Source organism: Lissotriton helveticus, chromosome 10, assembly GCF_964261635.1.
Source record: "Lissotriton helveticus chromosome 10, aLisHel1.1, whole genome shotgun sequence".
NCBI lineage: Eukaryota > Metazoa > Chordata > Amphibia > Caudata > Salamandridae > Lissotriton > Lissotriton helveticus.
In genome coordinates, this window is record NC_136071.1 from 745,104,584 (window position 1) to 745,123,663 (window position 19,080).

Sequence of the window (19,080 nt, forward strand, 5' to 3'; positions counted from 1 at the left end):
ACTTTCCCTACACTCACATTATTACAGGCATTTTTCCCAAGAGTTCTTGCAGGTAACGCCATCCGCTCAGTACATGAGGATAGCGATGTTCCTGAACTGCAACATTGACTTCCTTGATTCCCAGGCCTTCTCCAGAGTGAAAACACAACAGTCTCCCATATCGGCTTCAGTTTACGATGTATCTCCTCTCCTTGCCTGGCTATTAACACAAAGACATTATTCTAACTAACAAGGGCGCTTCTTCCACTTGCAACACAAAACATGAGAAAGAATAAAATCCACAGCACACGTGAATTCAGCTATTAATTTTAAAGCAAGCGCTCCCGGGGAAATGCATTTAAGCCTTCAGAATTCAGCTAACATAAGAGAAATCGACCATGAGCTTCCTAAAATTGCATAGAATATAAGGGACATTCAGTTAATATTCCTACCTACATATAAAAAGACACATTAATAAACGCATTTATTAGATGAATTATTGCAAACTGCACAACACAAGTGCTTCATGTTAATGTTTTCTACTAGTTACATTCATCTTCTGCGTTAATTTCCTATGTTAGTATTCAATGGCCTAAACACATCTTATTTCACGTTATTCGTTGTTACATTTCAAATTCTAACACTTCACATTAATACAACAAAGGATTATATGTGGGTGCGCTCTACATTTGTGATTATAATGCACTCCTACAAATAAAACGAGATTCTGGCTACACCAGGACTATGTTAAAGGCATCACGTTTTGAAAACATTTCATATTTAGCCCAAAAATAAGATATCAGAGAAAGGATTAAAGAGACAACATTTTAGTCCTGTTTGTAATTGAACCTGATGAGCGATATTAGAAACGGTGTTATGGCATCACAGAGTAATGCAAAACTGTCACTTTAAGGGGCTGATTTATCAAAATTAACACAATGAAACACAGCAAGGCACCTTGCTGCGCTGTGTGAAAGGAAGAGGGCAGGAAGGTTCTAAATTTAACATTATATGGCACATTTCTGTCCTCTCCTTGAGCTGGCGCTCAATGTGCTGCCTTGCTCCAATGCAGGCACCCTTGCGCCATGGTTCAACTGTGCCTGTGTAGTAAGCAGGATTGTTTTTGTACAGTAAAGGGCACTTTCCTGCACACGAACAATCCTCTGAGACATTTTCCTCTTTCTAAGTGTGAATGCAGTACACAGAAAGAGGATACAACAAGGAGAAATCGAGATATTTCTCTTCGTCGCACCTCTGGTGAGAAGACATACAATTCTGATGCATTACCAGGTTATGCTATGTTACTCGGAATTCATAGCCTGCACGGCTACTCGATTGAGTGTCCTGGCGCTAAGCATCCTGGTCATGGCAAACTGAAGGCACTAGCTTCGATAAGATGAAATGCTATTGCTGGAATAGACAGATTTTCAGTAATTTCCTAAAGGTACAAAGGTCCTAAGTCAGTCTAAGTGCCAAAGGTAGACTATTCCACAGATGTGCTGCTTGCACTAGAAAGGAGCGGTCACCAATTGGTGCACCATGGAATTTGGGGGTACGCATGAGCTGAAGTGCAGCGGATCTGAGAGCACGATGTGGGTGGTAGAATTGGACTCTTTTCCTAAGATATGGAGCCCCCGTTGCATGGAGTGCTTTAAAAGCCAAAACCATTGCTTTAAAAGTTATCCTCTTGCGAATCGGGAGCCAATGCATAGCTTTCAGGTGGGGGGACATCCGTGTTCTAGGGCCAAGCATATGTATAGCACTAGCCGCTGCGTTCTGTAGTACCTGTAGAATAGTCAACAGGTATTCAGGAATTCCCAAGTACAGAACATTGACGTAGTATAGCCTAGAAATAACTAGTGTCTGGACCACAATTTTTCTGTGTGCCACTGACCAAAGAGGTAGGCACCCACTACCGCTTGAATTTAGGAGTTCATTGATAAATTATCCTTCAGCCTGAACACCCTACGTTTTTAACTGTCTTGACTGAGGAGGTGAGGGGAGACATGTCCTAGGGCCACCAATTTTGCCATATATTATCTATAGGGAGATCAAAAAGAATAATCTCCGATTTCTCAGAGTTACATTTCAGTTGGTGCAATTGGAGCCAGGAATATGCCTCCGCTACACAGGTGTTGATCGCTTCTCCTCTAAAAACTGCCTCCTTATTGCAGGTAAAGAGCAGTTGAGTTTCGTCCCCATAAGATACTATTTTAGCTCCATGGGCTTCAGGTCTACAAGTGTTGGTAAATCTGGAAATGCATAAGAACACATGGGTGAAAGCGTTGGAATAACCATACTCCACCCATATCATGCCTCCACCATGCAGTGTAACGCAAGGCAGCTACTTGCACTGGCTCGTGTTACTCCGGATTTACCAAGCCACATAAGGTGACCTGGCGTGGCTTGGTAAATTTTAAACTAGGTTTTGCATCACTCTGCCTCCCCTTCCGCGGCGCAAGGTTGAAGAAAAACCTTAATAAATCTTGGCCTCAGTTTCTTCACTTTACAATACCTTTGAGAAAAAAATTGAAAAGTGGACAAATTCAAGTGTATGCTCTAACTTTAACTCCTTAAATTAAAGGAGCAGTGTAAGGCAGTTAGGATAGTTTTCAAAGCAAAGTTGAAATCAGCGAATAGTTCTAATACGTTTCTGTCAATGCAGTACAACTAGTTGGGATGTGAAAAAGTTCATAGCTGCTATCAATAGAGTTACTTTATGGTTTAACTGTTTTTATCAATAGAGTTACTTTAACTGAATATTTGTCAATGTGTCTGTAGTATGCGTCACAAGTGGCTTCCTACTCAGGATCACAGTAGGATATATATTGAAATATCCTCTTCACAATGTTATGCTGTCATATTAGGTTTTTTATCATTAAGATCGAACATTATGAAAGTACATTTTAACCTTGCAATTTTTGGGGGGATTGCTGCAAACTGTTCTGTGATTTTTATTTTGGGGATGTAAGAAGGGCTGAAAACGTGCTTCACAATCTTTGCATCTTAGAACACCATTTTTCAGAAGCTTCTTAAACTGTCTATCCCAGATTTTAACGAATATAGTAGACACTCAGGGCCTGATTCACAAAGGCAAACTTACAAGTTTGTGTAAGTTTACTCATTGTCAGTATTCACCAAACTGCAATGTAATAGTTAGTTTACGACTGCGGAGACTCCATAATCTGGATGGAGAACTTTGCAAATAAAACATAAGACAAGTCTATCTTTTTATGTGTGGAGTTCTCCGCCCTGACTGCGGAGCCTGCACAGTCATAAACTTATTATTCAATTGCAGTCTGTGTGTATACAAAAAATGAATAAACTTGCACAAATGTGTACGTTTACCTTTTCTGAATTATCCACTCAATCATTGCTTTCACCTTCTGCCTCAAAAACCTAGTAAGTAATTAATATGTGCATGCACAGGAGGTCACAATGAAGGCATAGAGACTTTCCAAATGTTAACTGTTTTATTCACAGCAAATTCCGTTGTGGTTCTCTACTCCTGGGGCAGTTTATTTACACCATGCCTCCCCTGTGCTTGGTTACCCTGCGCTTTGTAATCCTCCCTTTTCCTATCTTAGTGCTAGTTAGGTAGTTGTCATTTCTGTCTACTGTCCAGAACAGCAGGCATGATCACAGTGTCCCTATGCTACTTGACACCTACTCTCTTTAAAACTTTGAGGTGATTGCATTATTTAGGGTAAAGGGTCATGATCAGTCTCCAGCACCATCCCGCAGAAGGCAATCATATTTCTTGAAGTAGAATACAGTTCCAGTAGCAGTACATCCCAGTCAGGAAGCTGTGTACATGATTCCTTTAACTGCAGTCAGTCCTTTTCCACGAATGTAATGTCTGTCCATTTCTTCTGCCATCAGTGTGCTACCTGTCAGTCCTGCATTTGCATATTGATTCCTATTTTCTGGCATTCTATTCATGTTCTGTCATGCTTTGTCATTCTTTACGCTTCCTGTTACGCTTCTAAGTTCTTGGTCATCTGCTCATACTATCTACATGTGTATACTTGTTTGATTTTTTGCTCTCAAGCATCACATCTACAAGAAATTTGTCAGTGTTGTGGTATAGTCTCAGGGACCAGCCAAGTACAGTCTCATGTTGGCATGAGTGCATTTTAGCTTGATCAATCACTCACTACAGTGTACTCATGAATCTTTTCACCAGGCTGTTAGCGTGTGGACTTAATGGTGTAATCATTTTAAAAAGAATTGAAATATCGTATGTTGGAAATTGAACTTCTCTGTAGGGTCACCCCCAAACCTCCTCCTACTTTTTGGCCGACATCGTTTTTATTGGCTGTAGTACTCTGTGCACTTTACCACTGCTAACCAGTGCTAAAGTGCATGTGATTTCTCCTCTAAACATGGTATCTGTTAGACTTGACACCATTGGAGTGAGTCTCCCTTCCACTTTTTGCTGTTGCCACATCTGTTTTTGCTGGTCTAGATGCTTTGGGCACTCTGCCACTGCTGTTCAGGGCCAAAGTGCCAGTGCCCCCTATTTTAAATTGTTATTGTGGATTAGTGATTCCATTATTGGTTATTTGATTTACGTCTCAGTCCCAAGTAGAGTGCACCATGTGTGCCCAGGGCCTGTAAAGCAAATGCTGCTGGTGGGCTTGCAGCACTGAGTGTGCCACCCACAGAAGCAGCTTGTAAAATGTGGCCCAGGCCTGCCATTGCAGCACCTGTGTGCAGTCTGCGACTACCATTTTGACTTGGCAAGTGCACACACTTACCAGTCCCTAAACCTTCCCTTTTCTGCATGTTAGTCACCCCTAAGTTAGGCCCAAGGTACCCCTGTGGACAGGGTGCATGGTATGTGAATGGTAGGACATGCCCTGCTGTGTGTGGCATGTTCTGAAAGTGAATTACAGCCAATTTTGTTTTTCACTATTGCAAGGCTTTCTGTTCCCATAGGCCAGAATGGTCAGTTTGATTATAACATCTTATAAACATAACTGACTCAGGTAACAAGATATGAACATAAAGTTTAGTATGCCTGAACTCAGAATGCGAAAGTGTTTAGTGTGGGTGATTTTAACATTCTGTGTTTAAAAATACCACTTTTAGAAAGTCGGGATTTTCTTGCCTAACAACCCAGTGTGCTTCTGCTAGGTTTGTGTATTGCATGTCTGGCTTGTGAGTGACAGGAGCTGGGAGAGGGCTGTGGCTCCAGTAGTCTGATGAATCAGGGTTAGGCTGAATGGGACAGGGTTGAATTTAGAGTAGGCTGAGGAGATTTCCTTTCACCGGCCAGGGCCAGGTCTGCTTTCAACAATGCTGTCTTTACCTCTTGCCAGGAAGCTGCTCCAGAGAGGACAGAACTTGTTTTGGCTGGGTACAGACACTCTCTGCCTTCATAGGCAAACGTTTTGTGTGTATTAAAAGGGGGACCCAGAACCCAGAACTTTAGGTCACTTCTGGGAAATCAAGAGGAACCTTTGCCAAGGAGAAGAAACCGGAGAAGCTGAAGGAAAATTTGTGTCCCTGTGCTGTTTGGGGTTGGCCTGCAGTGGTTGAAGTCTCTCAGGGACACAAAGACTTCACCACCAGCTCCCTTGAATTGCCTTGCTGGGAATTCTAACCTGCATAGAGGTGCCTGCTGCTGTTTAGAACCTCTAGAGACTTTATTGCAGGGAGCTGGAAGCGTGATGCAGTGACGAAGAAGCGTGTCAAATCCGCACCAAGAACCAACGCACCGCCGAGCCACGTAGAAGAAGCGTGCTGCATCTACACCTAGTCCCGACGCTTCACCGAGAACATCGTTGCAGCGCCTGTCGTGCGGCTGCAAAAGTTAATGCATCGGACCGGATTGTCGCATCACATCAAGCCGCCATTTTGTTGCATCGCACCGGATCATCGCATTACATCGAAGTGCCATCTTGTTGCATCGTAACCGGAACGCAGTCAGAAACTGACGCATCAACTCCCCACACAATAAGGAATGGCGCATCACCTTCCCTGCTACCCTTTTGTCTGTTTTGCATGACGCATATAAGGTACTTTGTTGGGAAAGTGTTGCATTTACAACTTGCATTGAACTAAACTATTTCTACCATTAAAGAGCCTATTTTTGATACTGTATTGTGGATTTTTGTCGTTTGGTCTTGTTTAGATAAAGGTTACCTATTTGTCTAACTGCAGTGGTGTCTATTTGTAGTGTTTTCACTGCGTTACTGTATGTGTCCACAAATGCTTTGCACATTGCCTCTGAGATAAGCATGTCTGCTCGTGCCAAGCTACCAAGGGGGTTAGCAGGGGTTATTTTAGGAATGTATCCCTCTTTCCCTGACTAGAATCAAGGGTCCCTATTTGGACAAAGGTGCAAACCATTGCCAACTAGAGACCCCCATTTCTAACAGTTACATTGGCTTATACCAATTGGCATATTTAATTTACTTACAAGTCCCTAGTAAAGTGTACTACTTGTGCCCGGACCTGTAATTTAAATGCTACTGGTGGGCCTGCAGCACTGCTTGTGCTAATCACTAAAGTAGCACTTAAGTAGCCATCTAACCATGTCTCAGGCCTGCCATTGGGAGCATGTGTGTGCTGTTTACACTCCCATGTCGACCTGGCTAAATAAACCTTTTGCCAGGCCCAAACCTTCCCTTTTTATACACAGAATTCACCCGTGGTTAGACCCTGGACAACCCACAGGGCAGGGTGCATGTATTTTAAAGGCAGGACATGTACTATTACTTTTTACATGCTCTGGTAGTGAAAAGCGCCCAAAGTTGATTTTTTGCAAGGCCTATCTCTCCCATAGGATAACATTGGGATTACCGTATTACATTTTATATGTGTAATTTCCAACTGGGAAGAGATAAGACCCTCAAGTATGGTGTCTCTGGAATCCTAATTTAAAATCCTAATATATGGTGAAGTTAGATTTTAAATTAGAATGCAGAAAATGCAACTTTTAGAAACTTGGTGTTTTCTTACCTTAGTCATTTGGTGCCTGCTGCCTGTCTCTGATCACTTGGCTATGGTAGGTGACTGCTGAGCTTTGTGTATTCCCCCTAGACAGTCACATACAATGGGAGCTTAAAGGTGACTTAATGGGCCATCGTGGGAGGATGGGAATGAGGAGCTAGACACAGCCTCTCTTACACCTGAATAGACTGTGTCCTGTCCCCATTAAAGGCTGCATACGCCCCTGTATTGAGTCTGGAGCCAGAACAGGAAGATAGGACCTCTGTGCACTTCAAAGACCTATCTTTGAAGTCTTCCTCACTTTAAAGGCCCAACTGAGAATAAGTACTGGAGCTTTGATAGTACACTTCTGGGCCTGTAAAGATTCTGCCCGGAAGAAGGACTGCTGTGCTGCTGAAGGACTGCCACTCTGCTGGACTGCTGCTTTGCTGGACTTCTATCCTGATGTGCTGCTATGCTGCCTGCTCTTCCCCTGCCTGCATGAGAAGAACAGCAGATGCATCACTTGAACCCAGAGTGACGCCAAGGGCTAGCTGGCATTCCTCCTGATATGAAGTCTCAGGGACATAAAAGCCTTCCAACTGATCAGATCACCATTATCGATGTCAAAGCAAAGATCAATGCCTCCAATATAGATCTGGAAGCCTAGGATTTCCACTGCAAACATCATTCCAAAATGCTTCAGAGCAGGCATTAATACAACAAACGATCTCTTATCAGCCAGCCTTCTCTTAGCAAAAGCTAAAATCAATGGTTCTAACCTATACCCTTTTTTTGTGGATCTGAAAGCAGCCTTCAACAGGGTACGAAGCGCTTGTCTCTGTGCAAAAATGGCGAATTGGAGAATGCCATTGAAACAACTGGAAGCTGTTGTTAATTTGTACTCGGAAACTTGGGTCCAAATTAAGGTTGGCGATGGCCACAGAAGCACCTTCAAAATCCCCACTAACACAGTTCTAAAGCAGGTGTGTGTTTTAGATCCCTGCTTATTTAACATCTACATGGCTGACCTCACCAATTAACTGGAGTGATGTGTGATCCTCCCAAACTAGCTTATGAACCTCTGTGATGTCTTCTATATGGTTTTGTGCTACTAAGCCAAACTCTGATCGACCTTCATTGCCTTATCACCCAACTGGCAAAATACACCCAAATGCTGGGATTGGAACTAAACCACAATAAAACAAAAGAAACATGCTTTTCAACTGAATTTCTGAGAACTGCCCCTTTACTTAACACGGAAAACCTTAGACAAACCTTTACAATTGGTTACATCTTACAAATACTTGGGTGTGCTAATGGAAAACCTTCAGCGAGCACCACATCTCAAGAAGAGCCACCGCAAACAAACTACAGTTTCCGTTTAAAGTGCTACAAAAAAGATATACAGAACATCACATCACTATTTGCTACAGTTCATCAGAGAAAAGTTTCTTCTATCACTCACATATGGCTCTGAACTACTGAAAAGGAGCGATGCAACCACACTAAACCTGCTCCAATCGACACTCTTCAATTGACTCTTCCTCCTTCTGCAACATATATCTTAATATCAGGTCAAATTGGAGGTTTTTCTGTTTCACCAAGTCCCAGTAATGAGTGGAGTCCTCATCAAATTCTGTTGGAAGCTTAAATCAGCCCCACAAGACTCACTAGCCACTTAACGCTCTTTGGGGCCGGCAGCTATACTTGACGACACATATCGCAGCACCTATACACCAAGCCCTACTGCTATTCTGACAGAGAGAATTTCCATCAAAGGACCTTGCACATACCTGAAAGGAGTCCTGGCTGGAACGCTGCTGCCGCTTATGTGGTCACAGTCAAGAAAGCATTCTTCAACTAATGTGTGTGTGCCCTGATGCCCTACCCTCAGGTGGAAACTGTTACGCCCTACATTGAGGGCTCTAAAAATTAGGTCCTGCTGCCCAGATGTATTGACACTTTAGTTGGCCATAGCATCCAGCTCTCATATACGACAATCATTGTTTCTGTTCCACGCAGCAAGGCTGCTTCTACAGCAAACACTGCATACTTTCAACCAAACTTTTAGCATTAGTTAATGATTTCAAGCTGGAAGCAGCCTTGGCTTAACAACAAGCAAGATGCAACTAACAGTATGAAGCTATGCATTTTAGAATATCAGAGAAAATCTGATTACATGTGAAAGCAGTAACAAATTGAAGGAAGTCTGCACTTTTTAAACTTTAAACATTGTCTAATGATGTGCTTGTGACGATTCCGATCCCCAGTCCTCATAGCAGTAAGGCAATAATATCTTATTTATCAAATGTATGTTTGATGACAAACATTACATGTTAATAAGCACCAGTCACTTATATTCATAGGCACTTTAAGCAGAGAGTTCTGCAATGTTGAGACCCCAACCTCTTTTTTGTTCCGACTATGACATTCAGTGCTACTTTTGCACATTCACTGTTGCCCTGTTTGAATGTTTTAATGTGACAATTTATTTTAACCTGATCTTTGTGGTCCTCAAGGTGGTCAATGTTTTATTATGATCATTTATTTTAACTTTATTATTTGTCTATTTCATTTAATTTTTCCAGCATATAGATTGGTTTTATATTGCTATTGTTAGACCTGTCTGCCCTTTGGGTTGTCCCTCCTATTTATTATTTATTTTTGTCCCCTTTTCGCCCCTCACATCCCTTAATTTTTACGTCCACTGTATTCTTTTGCGGTGTTGGCTGGGGGTTAGATGCTCTTTGACCCTCGTAGACCTTTTCCCTGAGGCCTAGGTGCCACTTCTGACTAGATCTGTGAGACCCACAAAATGGTCGCCGTTAACTGCTATAACTGTCACCTCTAGATCCGGGACCATAGGGTTACATTAAGAAGGTACTAGAACCTTCTGGAGGGTTCTGGTAGCCAGAACCAGCCTATATAAGGCTGGCACCAGGGCGGCCATTTAGGTGTAAAGAAAGAGTGTCCAGAGAGAGCCTGGGTGGAGACTGGTCAGGAGCAAAGCTTTAGCGTGGGAAGGAAGGCGCACTGAGGGAGGGATCACCCTGTCTCTTAGGTTAGTTACCCTACCCGGTTGACGTAACCCCCGCCTACTGACGGAGCCCTCACAGCACCGATCATCACCAGCTTTCTAACTGTGCCAAATCACCAGCTGAGGAGCGGTAGAACACCCCCCCCCCCCCGGGAGCATAGTGAATAGGCACGCAGAGAAAACGTCTGCTTTTCCCCATCTTGAAAGACCCGCCTGGACTGCCGCTGAAAAGTGCAGGAGTTAGCCATTGTCTCGTATCTCCAGGGTCCCCGCTGTCTGGCAACAGCAAAGAGCAGTAATCCTACCTTGTCGGGCCAGAGACGGGACTGCCTGTTGCCGGTCGTCTGCCCAACAAGGGGGGGTCTCTGGTGAGGAGAGCTGATACGGAGCGCCTGGTGCGGACCAGCCAAGCGGCGGGTTCGGAATCCAACTTGCGGCAGAGCGGTGGCGCAGGAACTCGGAAGAAGGGGACGGGAAGACACCCAGGACCAGCCAAGAAGCCTCCTCCTCCTCCGCCTCTGACGGCTACGGCGTGGGGCGTGTCCCGAAGACGCAAGGCACGCCGAGAGAGAGTCGCCACCGCCCGGCCCAGTCAGCTGCGTGAGAGCCGGCAGCACAGGGACCAGAGCCCTCACAGAGCGGAACAGGTGTTACCCAGCAAACAGGCCAGGACAGCCTCAGCGGAGACCCGGTAAGGTCGGGAGGGAGGAGCAGAGCTCCCAGAGTAAAAGGAGTCTGCTTCGGCCTAGGAGTAGTAGGATTGGAGTCTGCCTCACCGGGGGAGTTACTTCAGAATCGAGTGACTGGGTGGGAGGATCTCACTAGTTAACGGCGCCAGGGACAGCGTTACCAAGGCGCGTGGCCCAGATCATCCCTAATACTGCAGGACAACGCGCCTAGAAGCGGAGGGAGGGGTATCTGACTAAACTAATGTACTGGACCTGAAAGTCAAGGTCTAAGGGCTATATTGGAAATACGAGGGAAATAAATGAGAAGGGTGTCTCCTTGAAAATGAAGCTTCTAGAGCCTGAGTAAGATTCTGTGAGAGACAAATGTTACCTTGTGCTTAAAGTAAAATGTAAATGGTCATCTAATAAATGTAACCGCCATTGCCTGTCTTTATCCAGAAAGCCAGCTGAGGGAGCCCTGATTCTAGGGGCCTGTTAGTGAATTGACCCTGAGAACCTGTAAATCTCTGCTTGCAATAGCCTTGGAGCCTAGTGAGTAAAATATAAACTTGTCACACGGAGGAGTAAAATTAGTCCCTGTAACTGTATGGAAGCGGTAGTAAATGTATCTAGGATTCTGGATGTAGGAATTGTCCCAGAACATTTACCCTGATAAAGTGTTACAAAATATTAATGCTGCTTAGTGAAAATTGGGTTTAGCCCAGAAAGTGATAACAGTGATTTGTACTATATTTTAGAAAGGTTGTGATAAAAGTAGAACGAAATTGCTATAGATGATTTTATAAAGAGACACGTATTTTCCTATAAAATTTTGGTGTAGTGTCCTTTTTTGAGTGGATGGAGGTGATGTTACTGATGGGTGTGACGCAAACTTAGCACATGTTCCTTTGAGTTAGGCCTTCCCACTTAGTGCCAAGCTACCCTATGTGGCTGGGGGTTCCCTAGGTCCAACATAATTGGTGTCCAGCGGTGGGATCTAAACTGTGTTTGCGTCTACTCTGAGGTAATAAAACCTTCCCCACAGGCCTACATCTGGAGTTTTCTCCTGGCGGACTTCCCAATTACTACTTTTGTTTTTTCTAAATTCATTCCTGGTGGTGGGTGGAGGTAGCTTCAAATTGCCCCTTGTGAATCTATTCTTTTTGTGTGCTTGTCCCTACATTGCTCTTCAGCAAAATGGAATTTGCTCTGGAAGAACTGGAAACTTATTCTGTAGCCCAGCTTAGGGACTTTTGTCAAAAGATGGGAGTGTTTTTTAAGCGTGGTGCCAAGAAGGGGGAACTCCAGACCAGTTTGAGGACTTGGGTGGCAGCACATGGAGAAGAGAAGGAGGAGGAAGAGGGGACGGACCGGGACACAGTCATAGGGGTAGAGGGATTAATCCATCCTGAGATGGGAAACCTACTTCCAGGACCGATTACCTACTCAAGGAAGGGTAGTAGTGTCTCCGGAGGAAGCTTGACCGAAGCTGAACTAATGGACAGGAGGGAGAAAAGACAATTAAAGTTGGAATTAGCCAAATTGGAACAGGGGAGGGAGGAACAGAGGATGGCTCATGAGATAAAACTGAGAGAGCTAGAACTCAAGGCCCTACAGTTAGGGCCCTCCAATTCTCCGAATGGTGGCAGCGAAAGAAAAGAATTAACCAGGGAATCCAGACCCTACCTACCTAAAGACATAGTTGCTAGCTACAGCCAAGGGGATGACATCGCCAAGTGGCTGGCTGCCTATGAGGTCTCCTTAAGAGCCCATGGGATCCAGGAGAAACACTGGGGGGTGGTTAATACAAGTACATGCCTCCTACTGGACGGGATACACTATTGGCCCTAGAGCAGGATGAGCAGACCCACTACCCCACCATGAAAGTGGCGCTGATTAAAAAGTTTGGGCTGACTCCAGAGAAGTACAGGCAAAAGTTCAGGGGGAGTCACAAATTAAGCACCCAAAACTGGGTGGATTTCCTGGACTATGCAAGGAAGGCATTGGAGGGCTGGATACAAGGCAGGGAGGTGAGGGACTATGAGGGGTTATATGACCTTTTTCTCAAAGAGCATCTACTTGAGAAATGTTTTCCCGAGCTGCATCAACACCTGGGGGATAGCAAGCTGACCAACCCCCGGAAGCTTGCAGAGGAGGCGGACATCTGGGCAAGTACCCGGGTGTCCTCAAAGGGGACTGGAGGGGATTCCCAAAGGGCCGGACAGGGCACCCCCCAGAAGAAGGAGGGGGGAGATAAAAAGCGGGAGTTCTCTAAAGGTCCCCAAAATAGTTTCCAGAGTAAGGGAACAGGATTCACCCCTAAGGCTAACCCGCCCAGAAACCCTCATCCTGGCCAAAGCCAGCAGCCAAGGGTTGTCCACTGCTTTGAGTGTGGTGGTGTTGGACATTATAAGGGAGATGTCAAGTGCCCAAAGAGACCACCCCCTCCCACTGGAGGAAAAGCCCCGGGAGTAGCTAGTGTAGCGTTCGGGGAGGAGTTGCCCTTAGATAAGGGGGGTGAGTGGGCGGGTGTCACCTTAGTGTCCCTGGGAGATCGGGAGCTGGTTCCTAAGATCCAGGTGCCCCCAAATACTATCAAGTATGGGGAATGGATCACCATCAATGGCCAGAGAGGGGAGGCTCTGAGAGATACAGGAGCCAGTATGACTATGGTAAGGAGTCAACTGGTGTCTCCAGAGCAGGTGATTCCCAATGTACTCCACCCTGCTGCGATGGCTGACGGCAGAATGGGCCTCTACCCTGTGGCCGAGGTTCCCTTTGAGTGGGAAGGGGTTGCAGGTTCACTTCGAGTTGCCATAAGCCCTGCCGTGCCAGTCGATTGTCTGCTGGGGAATGACATGGAGCACAATGCTTGGAGAGAGGTGGAATACCGGACTCATTCGGAGATGCTGGGTACACCTGACTGGGCCTGTGTAAGCACAAGGTCTGCGACTGCCCAGAGAGGGAGTTCGCCTGGGTTGGAGCCTGGAACAATGGCCCAGCCCGCTGCCAAAAAGGGACAGACCCGAAGACAGGAGAAGCCTGCTTCGGCTTCCAAGCCCCATGTGACAGATCGGCCACCTGCGGTGGTGAGCCAGGAGTCCGTGGTGGGGGAAGTAGTCTCCCTGGAGGACCTACCCATCCCTGCTGAGTGGCATGTGGAGGGAGGGCCTACTAGAGAGGAGTTTTGTAAGGGCCAGAAGGAGTGCCCTACCCTTGAGGGACTGAGGCGACAGGCCGAAGCCCAGGCAGCAGGGAACGTTGCAGGGCACTACCACATTTACTGGGAGGATGGACTCCTCTACAGTGAACCTAAGGTACCTTTGCCCGGTTCATCACGGGCCTTGGTAGTCCCTCAACGATAGCAAGCCTTTCTGTTAGAATTGGCTCATGAAATACCCTTGGCAGGACACTTAGGTCAGGACAAGACCTTTGCCCGGCTTGTCCCCCACTTTTACTGGCCTAAGATGAAAGTGGCATCTGACACGTACTGTCGGACGTGTGTATCCTGTCAAGCCAGTGGGAAAACAGGGGTGAAGCTGAAAGCTCCCCTGGAACCACTACCTGTCGTTAGCACCCCCTTTGAAAGGGTGGGCATCGACATTGTGGGGCCATTGGATCCACCAACTACAGCTGGTCACAGGTTTATCCTGGTTCTGGTGGATCACGCCACACGATACCCAGAGGCAATTCCTCTGAGGACTGTCACTGCACCTGTTGTGGCTAGGGCCCTGATGGGGATCTTTACCCGAGTGGGTTTCCCCAAGGAAGTTGTGTCCGACAGGGGGACCAACTTCATGTCCGCATATATGCGGGCAATGTGGAAGGAGTGTGGAGTGACCTACCGGTTCACCACTCCATACCACCCCCAGTCCAATGGACTGGTAGAGAGGTTCAATAAGACCTTGAAAGGCATGATAAGAAGTCTGCCTGAGAGCCTACGGAGGAAATGGGACGTCCTCCTGCCCTGTTTGCTATTTTCCTACAGAGAAGTGCCGCAAAAGGGAGTGGGCTTCAGCCCCTTTGAGCTGTTGTACGGGCACCCTGTGCGTGGACCTCTCAGCCTGGTGAAGGATGGATGGGAAAAGTCTCCCAGAAAGCCTCCTCAGGATGTGGTGAGCTACATGCTGGCCTTCCGGAGCCAAATGGCAAAGTTGTGGAAGCAAGCTTCTGACAACTTGGAAGCCAGTCAGGCAGTAATGAAAGAATGGTACGACCACAATGCTCACCCGGTGGAGTTGGAGCCTGGCCAGAAGGTCTGGGTGATGGAACCTGGAGAGCTAAGTGCCCTTCAAGATCGTTGGGCAGGCCCCTTTGAGGTGTTGGAAAAGAAGGGTAAGGCCACCTACCTGGTGGATCTTAAGACCCCTCGACAGCCCTTACGGGTGCTGCATGCCAATCGCCTCAAACCCCACCATGAGAGGCCCGAGGTCATTTTGATGATGGTGACTGATGGTGCCAAGGAAGCAGAAAGCGAGCCCCTCCCTGATCTCTTCTTGTCTCAAGAGAAGGATGGGTCGGTGGAGGGAGTGATTCTCTCCCCATCCCTAACTCCTGAGCAGCGAGAGGACTGCCGCCAAGTATTGGAGCAGTACTCCTCGTTGTTCTCCCTTGTCCCAGGAAGAACCCCCCTGTGTACCCATGATGTGGACACAGGAGACAGCCCACCAGTGAAGTCAAAGACCTACCGGCTGTCAGACAAGGTGAAGGCCAGCATTCACGGTGAGGTTACCAAGATGCTGGAGCTAGCAGTTATTGAACCTTCCAGTAGCCCCTGGTCCAGTCCGGTGGTTCTAGTGCCAAAAGCTGCTCCATCAGGCACCACTCCAGAATTGAGATTCTGTGTGGATTACCGGGGACTGAACTCAGTAACCAAGACTGATGCTCATCCGATCCCTAGGGCGGATGAATTGATTGACCGTTTGGGAGCTGCTCAATATCTGAGTACCTTTGACCTCACTTCCGGGTACTGGCAGATCTCCCTTACAGATGGAGCAAAGGAAAGGTCAGCTTTCTCCACGCCTGAGGGACACTTCCAGTTCTGCGTGATGCCCTTTGGGCTCAAGAACGCCCCTGCCACTTTTCAGCGGCTGGTGAACCAGGTCCTCTCCGGAATGGAGGCTTTCTCCGCTGCTTACCTGGATGACATTGCCGTCGTCAGCAGCAGTTGGGAGGACCATTTGCATCACTTGCAAGCAGTTCTCCAGGCCGTAAAACAAGCTGGCTTGACAATCAAGGCCAGCAAATGTCAGATTGGGCAGGGGTCGGTTGTGTACCTAGGCCTCTTGGTGGGTAGGGGAACAGTGCAGCCCCTTCAGGCAAAGATTGAGGCAATCATGGCCTGGGAACCCCCCAAGACCCAGACTGAGGTCCGAGCTTTCCTGGGCCTCACAGGTTACTACCGTCGCTTTGTGAAGGGGTATGGCACTATTGTAATACCCCTCACAGAGCTCACATCCAAGAAACAACCTCTACGGGTAGTCTGGACAGAGGCTTGTCAGAAAGCCTTTGAGAAATTGAAACAGGCAATGTGTGCAGCACCGGTCCTGAGGGCCCCAGACTTCTCCAAGGAGTTCATTGTCCAGACAGACGCATCAGAACATGGCATTGGGGCAGTGTTATCGCAACTCAATGAAGAGGGTCTGGATCAGCCTGTAGTCTTCCTATCCAGGAGACTACTTCCTCGGGAATAGAAGTGGAGTGCAATTGAGCGGGAAGCTTTTGCGGTGGTGTGGGCTCTGAAGAAGTTGCGGCCATACCTGTTTGGCTCCCACTTCCTAATTCAGACTGACCACCGACGCCTTCGTTGGCTGATGCAAATGAAGGGGGAAAATCCCAAGTTGTTGAGATGGTCTATCTCCCTACAGGGAATGGACTTCCGGGTGGAACATCGGCCTGGAGTGGACCACGCCAATGCAGACGGTCTCTTAAGGTATTTCCGCCTTAGTGATGAGGACTCCCAAGGGGTTGGGTAGCTCTCCCCACTTTCAGCTGGGGGGGACGCGTGTTAGACCTGTCTGCCCTTTGGGTTGTCCCTCCTATTTATTATTTATTTTTGTCCCCTTTTCGCCCCTCACATCCCTTAATTTTTACCTCCACTGTATTCTTTTGCGTTGTTGGCTAGGGGTTAGATGCTCTTTGACCCTCGTAGACCTTTTCCCTGAGGCCTAGGTGCCACTTCTTACTAGATCTGTGAGACCCACAAAATGGTCGCCGTTAACTGCTATAACTGTCACCTCTAGATCAGGGACCATAGGGTTACATTAAGAAGGTACTAGAACCTTCTGGAGGGTTCTGGTAGCTAGAACCAGCCTATTAAGGCCGGCACCAGGGCGGCCATTTTAGGTGTGGAGAAAGAGTGTCCAGAGAGAGCCTGGGTGGAGACTGGTCAGGAGCAAAGCTTTAGCGTGGGAAGGAAGGCACACTGAGGGAGGATTAGCCTGTCTCTTAGGTTAATTACCCTACCCGGTTGACGTAACCCCCGCCTACTGACGGAGCCCTCACAGCACCGATCATCACCAGCTTTCTAACTGTGCCAAATCACAAGCTGAGGAGCGGTAGAACACCCCCCCTGGGAGCATAGTGAATAGGCACGCAGAGAAAACGTCTGCTTTTCCCCATCTTGAAAGACCTGCCTGGACTGCCGCTGAAAAGTGCAGGAGTTAGCCATTGTCTCGTATCCCCAGGGTACCCGCTGTCTGGCAACAGCAAAGAGCAGTAATCCTACCTTGTCGGGGCCAGAGACCGGACTGCCTGTTGGCAGTCGTCTGCCCAACAAGGGGGGGTCTCTGGTGAGGAGAGCTGATACGGAGCACCTGGTGCGGACCAGCCGAGCGGCGGGTTCGGAATCCAACTTGCGGCAGAGCGGCGGCGCAGGAACCCGGAAGAAGGGGGCAGGAAGACGCCTAGGACCAGTCAAGAAGCCTCCTCCTCCTCCCCCTCTGACGGCTACGGCTTGGGGCGTGTCCCGAAGACGCAAGGCACGCCGAGAGAAAGTCGCCACAGCCCCGGCCCAGTCAGCTGCGTGAGAGCCGGCAGCACAGGGACCGGAGCCCTCACAGAGCGGAACAGGTGTTACCCAGCAAACAGGCCGGGACAGCCTCAGCGGAGACCCGGTAAGGTCGGGAGGGAGGAGCAGAGCTCCCAGAGTAAAAGGAGTCTGCTTCGGCCTAGGAGTAGTAGCGTGGGAGTCTGCCTCACCGGGGGAGTTACTTCAGAATCGAGTGACTGGGTGGGAGGATCTCACTAGTTAACAGCGCCAGGGACAGCGTTACCGAGGCGCGTGGCCCAGATCATCCCTAATACTGCAGGACAACGCGCCCAGAAGCGGAGGGGTATCTGACTAAACTAATGTACTGGACCGAAAAGTTAAGGTCTAAGGGCTATATTGGAAATACGAGGGAAATCAATGAGAAGGGTGTCTCCTTGAAAACGAAGCTTCTAGAGCCTGAGTAAGATTCTGTGAGAGACAAATGTTACCTTGTGCTTATAGTAAAACGTAAATGGTCATCTAATAAATGTAACCCCAATTGCCTGTCTTTATCCAGATAGCCAGCTGAGGGAGCCCTGATTCTAGGGGCCTGTTAGTGAATTGACCCTGAGAACCTGTAAATCTCTGCTTGCAATAGCCTTGGAGCCTAGTGAGTAAAATGTAAACTTGTCACACTGAGGAGTAAAATTAGTCCGTGTAACTGTATGGAAGCGGTAGTAAATGTATCTAGGATTCTGGATGTAGAAATTGTCCCAGAACATTTACCCTGATAAAGTGTTAAAAAATATTAATGCTGCTTAGTGAAAATTGGGTTTAGCCCAGAAAGTGATAACAGTGATTTGTACTATATTTTAGAAAGGTTGTGATAAAAGTAGAACGAAATTGCTATAGATGATTTTATAAAGAGACACGTATTTTCCTATAAAATTTTGGTGTAGTGTCCTTTTTTGAGTGGATGGAGGTGATGTTACTGATGGGTGTGACGCAAACTTAGCACATGTTCCTTGGAGTTAGGCTTTCCCACTTAGTGCCAAGCTACCCTATGTGGCTGGGGGTTCCCTAGGTCCAACAGCTATGATTTAAATTAATTGGCAATAAAGAATAATTCACATACTTCCCACTCTCTTTCTGCTGCACCTGGACTCTGCCATCTATGAGTCTGCCCTACCAAGTGGTGCTACCCCACTCCTGGATCCTTAGAAGTGAGGTTAAAGGTGCTTGCTCCAGTGTAACCCAAACATCCCCGCTCAAAAAGGTGTATCAGCACCATTACGTGGATCAGAACCAACAAATTGCCCTCTCACGTGGCCAAAACCGGTGCATTAAATTTTCTGTGTGAATTGATCTAAATTAACGCCTTCGGAACTAACACTTCGCCACCCTGTACTTGAAGTATTTGCAAAGCCGAAAACTCTGCATTGCAGCCCCTGTGGTCATCTGAGCCGACTCATCGCCACCATTAT